Below are 6,706 nucleotides of genomic sequence, written 5' to 3' on the forward strand. Positions count from 1 at the left end.
GGTTGCCAGCTTCATTTTGACTTCAGGTTTTCTCTCTTCTTCACTGTATTTGCAAAGCACTCACCACTCTCTCTTTTTCTTTTCTGCCTGTAGAAAAATAAGCATACATACACATTTCCCTTTTAGCTTTTGATAGTAAATGGAAATCAGTATGAAAGCCATTAACCATTTGAAAGTCAACTCAGTCACCCTACCTCCCATTTTGGAGCTGAGTTAACCCTGTGGCCATGACTCTGTCTTGTGATAGACACTGCTGGTTTTCATTTTCACTCTCAATCATTAACAATTCCTACTCCTCAGCTCTCAATTTTTAAAATATTTTATTTAATTATCTTTTGGTTTTTATTTTCCATTCTGTTCTGAACTGAATTCTATCTCTTGTCTCCTAATTTTATATTTATGCTCTAACTGTAAAAATATTTAGCACTTGAAGATAGAGCTTTTAGGGAGAACATATGTTTAGTAGCGGCCCTGAAGGAGGTGATCTCACAATGAAATTAATGTTATTATAAAAATAGGCACCACAGGGATTGTTTGTGCTCTCTCAAATACATAAGGACATAGTGACTCAGTGTTAGCCTTCAACTTAAGGAGTGAGCCATCACCAAGAAATGACTATGGTTTATCTTTCAGAACTATGGCAGATAGCTGTCTATTTATAAGTGCACATATACTGTGGTATTTTTTAACTCAAGCTTATATGTTATTATCTATCTGGAAATCATTTCATCCAAGATAATCTTAACCCCCCACTTTTTCTATTGCCACACTTGATTGAGCTGGTGACAAATCTTGAGATTTCTAAATGACTGGTAACACAAACTATTTGTTCTCATTTTCAGCACTGTCTAGCAACTCTTCATCCTTTCCACTGACTTCAGACCTCCGCCTCCATTCCCTCCTTACACACAGAAAGAACTGTTTCTACTTCATTGGAGGAGCCTTAAAAAGCAGCATAAGGATCTGGATGTTTGCCTTTGCCTCTAGCACATTTTAGTTGTATGATATTGACAAACTTTTTGGCGATCTATAGATCAGTGTCAGTGTTTCAAGTTTGAGATAAACTTGAATCATACTGGTTAGGACAGAAAATCACATCCAGTAAGTATGGATTGTAGTATTTGTTCATATTAGAAACACTGAAACTTCATAGTAGACTTCTCTCCAAATTTGCTTTAAAACTGAAGTTTTATTTCTGACATGAACTCAATGACTGGCTCCTTTACCTCTCTGCTCCCGAGGGAGGAACAGTCTTGCAGGCCACAGAGGAGGACATGGCAGCCAGTCCTGTAGATACCTGATAAGCGAGGGTCAGTTGGAAGGGGAGGAGGACCTCCCCTATCAGTGGACTTGGAAGGGGGCAGGGAGGAAATGAGGTAAGGAGGGTGGGATTGGGAGGGAATGAGAGAGGGGGCTACGGCTGAGATTAATATAAAAATAACCTGTGATTAATATAAAAAATAAAATTAATAAAAAATAAATAAAGAAAAGAAAATTATATCCAGAAAATAAATAAAAACAAAAAACAAAACAAAACTGAAGTTTTAAGCTTTTCTATTATTGTGTTTTGTTTCTGGTCCTTTTCCATTCTAGTGCATTTAGTCCTTCTTTAATAAAACTCCTTCCTCCATGGCATTGTGTCTTCATAGATACTTGTTAGATTAGTTATATCCCCTGCTATACACGCTGGTTTCATGATAGCTCTCTCCTGGATCTTCACTATCATTAGAGGTAGAAAGGATCCTCTGTATTTTACGGTGAAGCTAACCATTTTCATTTTTCTTTGCTTTATCATGTTCATTTTCTTCAAACTACTCACACTCTTTCGTCTGTCTAATAGCTCATCACTAAAATTTCAGCTTCTGTGTCACTTTATCTTGAAACCCTTTCCTAATTCCTATGATCTGGCCTAAATGGCTTTTTTTATGTGGTCCCTTAGCAAACTGCTTCTTATTGTCAAAGCACATATCACATTTGAATTGCCTCGTTGCTTGCTTGTGTCTTTAAAAATATTGCAAGCTCTTTCAAGGAAAGAAGCCTGTATTTATCTTATTTACTATCAATCCTGTGCACAGTGTTTGGAATATAGTAGGCATTCTATAACCATTTATTAACTATGTAACAATAGATGTAAGTTATTTAAGAAAAATAACGAGAGAAATGGAGAGTATTGGTGATATTTTAGAATCATGGCTTGACTACTCCCTTACTGATATATATTTATTGTGCTGCAGTTTTGTTTGATATTGAACGATATACTTAAAAAGCCAACAAAAACATGATGGCAGAGAGGTCTAATGTTAGCCATACATTAAGTATGATTTAAGAGTAAGTAAATGGACAGCATAATTTTGAGGTTTCTGAATTCCTTTGCCTGCAACCTCCTCTTTGTGTGATTTCTCTTAGAAAAAAATAGTAGTAAAAAAACTACACATTTTTGTAATAATTTTTCTTTTATTTATTTAATTCTCAAATAACTCATAATAATATTCTTGAATTTTTCCATATTTTTCACAAAATTTACCATCCTTAGAAAAGGGACTTGAGATGTTCTGAACTGGATGTAGAGCAAGGTGAGACTGGTGATGGCGGTAGAAATAAAATAAGCATCCCAGATAAGATGCCGTGCTTCCCCATTCCCTTTATTTTGTCATGGTAATGGGAAGAGATCCCAGCTGGGAAATCCTGGAGAGCTCAGTGCACTACTCAGGCTCATAAGGTTTTATGGAAGTGGTGCTCTGAGTTAAATTGTTTCCTGACTTCTAAAGTACAGAAGATGTCCCGTGGCCAGTAAAATGGTTTTATATTTCTTCAGTCATGGTCTGTGCTTTCTATTTGAAATTATTCCCACCACAAAGTACCATGATGACTTCAATAAATACATACTGGGTTAATAGTTAAAGGTAGCCAAAGACAAATAGCTTTCCCTGTTGTGGTGGTGGCCACAAAACTTAATTGAGAATTTTCCGCCATGTAAATGGAAAAATATCTTCCCAGATAAAGAAACTCGCTTTTCCTAGGTGATAGCACTAAAGTCCACATTAGAGAAGAAAGAAAGAGATGAAAGAAAGAAAGAAAGAAAGAAAGAAAGAAAGAAAGAAAGGCTATATCATTTTAATCAGTACCCATGAAGTGCCTTTTTACTTTTACCCAAGTTGCAATTTGCAATTCAATCACCTCTATCTAGTTCCACCCCAATTTTAACATTTCATTAGATATCCTGAGAAAACAAGGTCCTTTCTCCAGGGCCACAAGTCCTTTCTCTTATTCCCCAAGTCAATAACTGAAGGAGATTAAAATAATTGTGTTGTGTGTCTGAGAGTTGGGAAGACAAAATGAACCAAAAGACAATGAAAAGACTGGTCTCATGATCATTTTCTTAGGTTATGTCTTCACTTAAAAATGAAATCAGAAGAATATTAATATTAATTGTCCTATTCATTATAGAAAAGCAAAAAAATGACATTATAATACCCTTCTAATACTTTCTTTTGCTTAATAATGTTTCTTCACCAATGTACGTTTTAGAAATGGTTCTTAATCTAGTACATGAACTTGGGGATGAAGACATTTCTGTAGGCAATATCGGATTTTGTACCTAAGCACAAGTGTAATTCCTTAGATTTTTATTTTATACCCCAAACAATTTAAAATCTGAAGAAGACTGACTAATATACATACATATATGTCTATGTGTACCCGTACATACATATAAAGCCTTTATATGAATATATAAGCATTGCCATAGAGATGTACTCACTTCATCATATAGATCTATAAATGCATTTATGTATATGCTTACATATCTTAATATATTTGTATACATAATTAATTACATAATAAGATATATTCTTGTAATGTCTATATGCTTATATAGTTATAATAAACTTTGGCATTTAATTCCCTGTGACTTAGCTCCAACACCTAAGACACTCTCTCCCTTGACACCTGCTGTCCGAACCATCTAAGGAAAGAGGTATCTGCTATTCATTAGGCTCCCTCCCCTTCATTTCCAATCCCCCAGGGTCATTTTCACCTTTGTAGCATACAACCTGCCAGGGCCTGTCTTTCTTCTCTTCCGTCATTCCCTGGGACTCTGCAGTTCCCTGTGGAAGAACCAGCTTTTTTCCATCCTGCAGACCCTCTAACCCCACTGCTCTAGTCCATTCCAAATCTATTCTGTCAGCTTCCAGTACCTAGGATCAAGTTTTACCCTTTTACTTAGTACCCTCAGTGGCGACACCTGACATCGACTCAGAAGCATCTCCTACCAGGCAACCCAGAGCTGTAGCATGCTCCTAAGATACAGAGAAGAGATCTGAAAGGACACTACTTATTCATCAACGACAAATAACCACCAAGAAAATATTGCAATTTTAAACATTGATGGACTAAACACAAGTGCACCCAAGTCCATAAACAAAATACTATTACATCTAACACCGCATATTCAGTCTCCACATTGTTAGTGAGTGACTTCAGCATCTCACTCTCCCCAACAGACAAGTCACCCAACAAAAAAGGAATCTGAGAGATGATGGAGCTAAATGATGTCATAAACCAAATGGACCTAACAGATATTTATGTAACACTTCACCTAAACACCAAGGAATACCTTCTTCCCAGAAACTGGTGAAATTTTTTTTAATTTTTTATTTAACTTTTATTAATTACACTTTATTCACTTAGTATCCCCCCATAAGCCCCTCCCTCCTCCCCTCCCGATCCCACCCTCCCTCCCCTTTCTTCACGCATGCCCCTTCCCAAGTCCACTGATAGGGGAGGTCCTCCTCTCCTTCTTTCTGATCTTAGTCTATCAGTTCTCATCAGAAGTAACTGCATTGTCATCTTCTGTGGTCTGGTATTAGCCACCTCTGGGACATAAAGCAAGTCTCAATAAATCCAAGATATTTGAAATAACACCCTGCATCCTATTTGACTACCTCGAATTAAGTTTGAAAATCAATGACAACAACAGAAACAACAAAAAGGTTACACTGTCATGGAAACTGGACACCTTGCTACTGAATGAAAAAAATGGGTCAAGACAGAAATTAAGAAAGAAATTAAAACCTTTTTGGAATTGAATGACAATGAAAACACAATATACCCAAACTTATGAGACAAAATGAAGGCAGTTCTGTGAGGCAAATTCATAGCAATAAAGACCTAAATAAAATAATTGGAGAGATCTCATATGAGTAACTTCAAGACACACATGAAAGGTTAGGACAAAAAGAAGAATTCACACCAAAAGGAATAGACAGCAAGAAGTAATCAAACACAGGGCTGAAATCAATACAATAGGAACAAACAAAGAAACAAAATATAAAAACAGTTGTCAAACAGAGTTGGCTCTTTGAGAAAAATCAGTAATATTCACAAAATCCTATCCAAACTAACTAAAAGGCAGAGGGAGATGATCCAAATTAACAAAACTGGAGAAGAAAAGGGGGGATGTAACAACAGACACTGAGGAAATACAGGGAATCATAAAGACATGCTTTAAATTCTATCCTTCACTAAATAGAAAAATCTAAAAGAAATGTATAATTTTGATATATTCCATCTACCAAAGTTAAGTCCAGATCAGATAAGCAATCTAAAAGGACCTATAACTTCCAGTGAAATAGAAGCAGTAATTAAAAGTCTCCCAACCAGCCCTGGAGCTGAAAGGAGAAGTGGGCACATGCCTCTATCCCTACCCCAGAAGCTATCTCCAACTGATAATGACCTACAAATAAAAATTTAATTTCCTTCAAAGGAGTATCACTGGAAAAACAAACTACTCTTTATTTTATTTTTATTTATTTTTTTATTATTACAATGTATTCACTAACTACTCTTAAGGGTAGGCTGCATGCCTAGCAGTAAATGGCCAACAGAAAATGAACTTCACCTTAAGTTTTGGAGGTTCTTTGTCTCCTAATGTTGTGTCATGGCTAATACTTTTTAAATTCTTGTATTATTTATTATTTTTAATGTAAATATATGTTTTCTTCTGTCTTTTTACCCTGCAGGTCCTTTGCATATATAATATGACTTTAAAGAAATTAGTCCACATATCCATGAAAGTCTTATCTTTGGTAAAGAAGCTAGAAATACAAACTGGCTAAAAGACAGCATCTTCAGCACATAGTGGCAGTAAAACTGGCTGGCTGCGTGTGGAAGAATGCGAGTAGATCCCTGTTCATCACCCTGCACAAACCTCAATTCTGAATGGATCAGAGACATCTACATAAGGCTAGATACACTGAACCTGATAGAAGAGAGTGGGGAATAATCTTAAACTCATTGGCACAGAAAAAAAAAAGCTTCCTGAAAAGAACATGGATAGCATAAGCACTGAGATCAACAATCAATAAATAGACAGTCATGAAGCTGAAAAACTTCTGTAAGACAAAGAACAACATCATTTAGACAAAGCAGCAGACTACAGAATGGAATTTTTTTTTTCTGACTACACACCTGACAGAGGGCTAATATCCAAAATATAAACTACTCCAAACACTGGATCCCAAGAAAAAAATACAATTTTTAACATGGCTTACAGATGTAAACAGAACATTCTCAAAAGTGAAAACACAAGTGATCAAGAAGCACTTAAAAAATGTTCAGCATCCTTAGTCATCAGGGAAATGAAAACCAAAACTACTTTGGGATTTTATCTTACACCTATATGAATGGCCAGGACCAGTAAAACAAA

This window comes from Meriones unguiculatus, chromosome 11 (assembly GCF_030254825.1).
Source record: "Meriones unguiculatus strain TT.TT164.6M chromosome 11, Bangor_MerUng_6.1, whole genome shotgun sequence".
Taxonomy (NCBI): Eukaryota; Metazoa; Chordata; class Mammalia; order Rodentia; family Muridae; genus Meriones; species Meriones unguiculatus.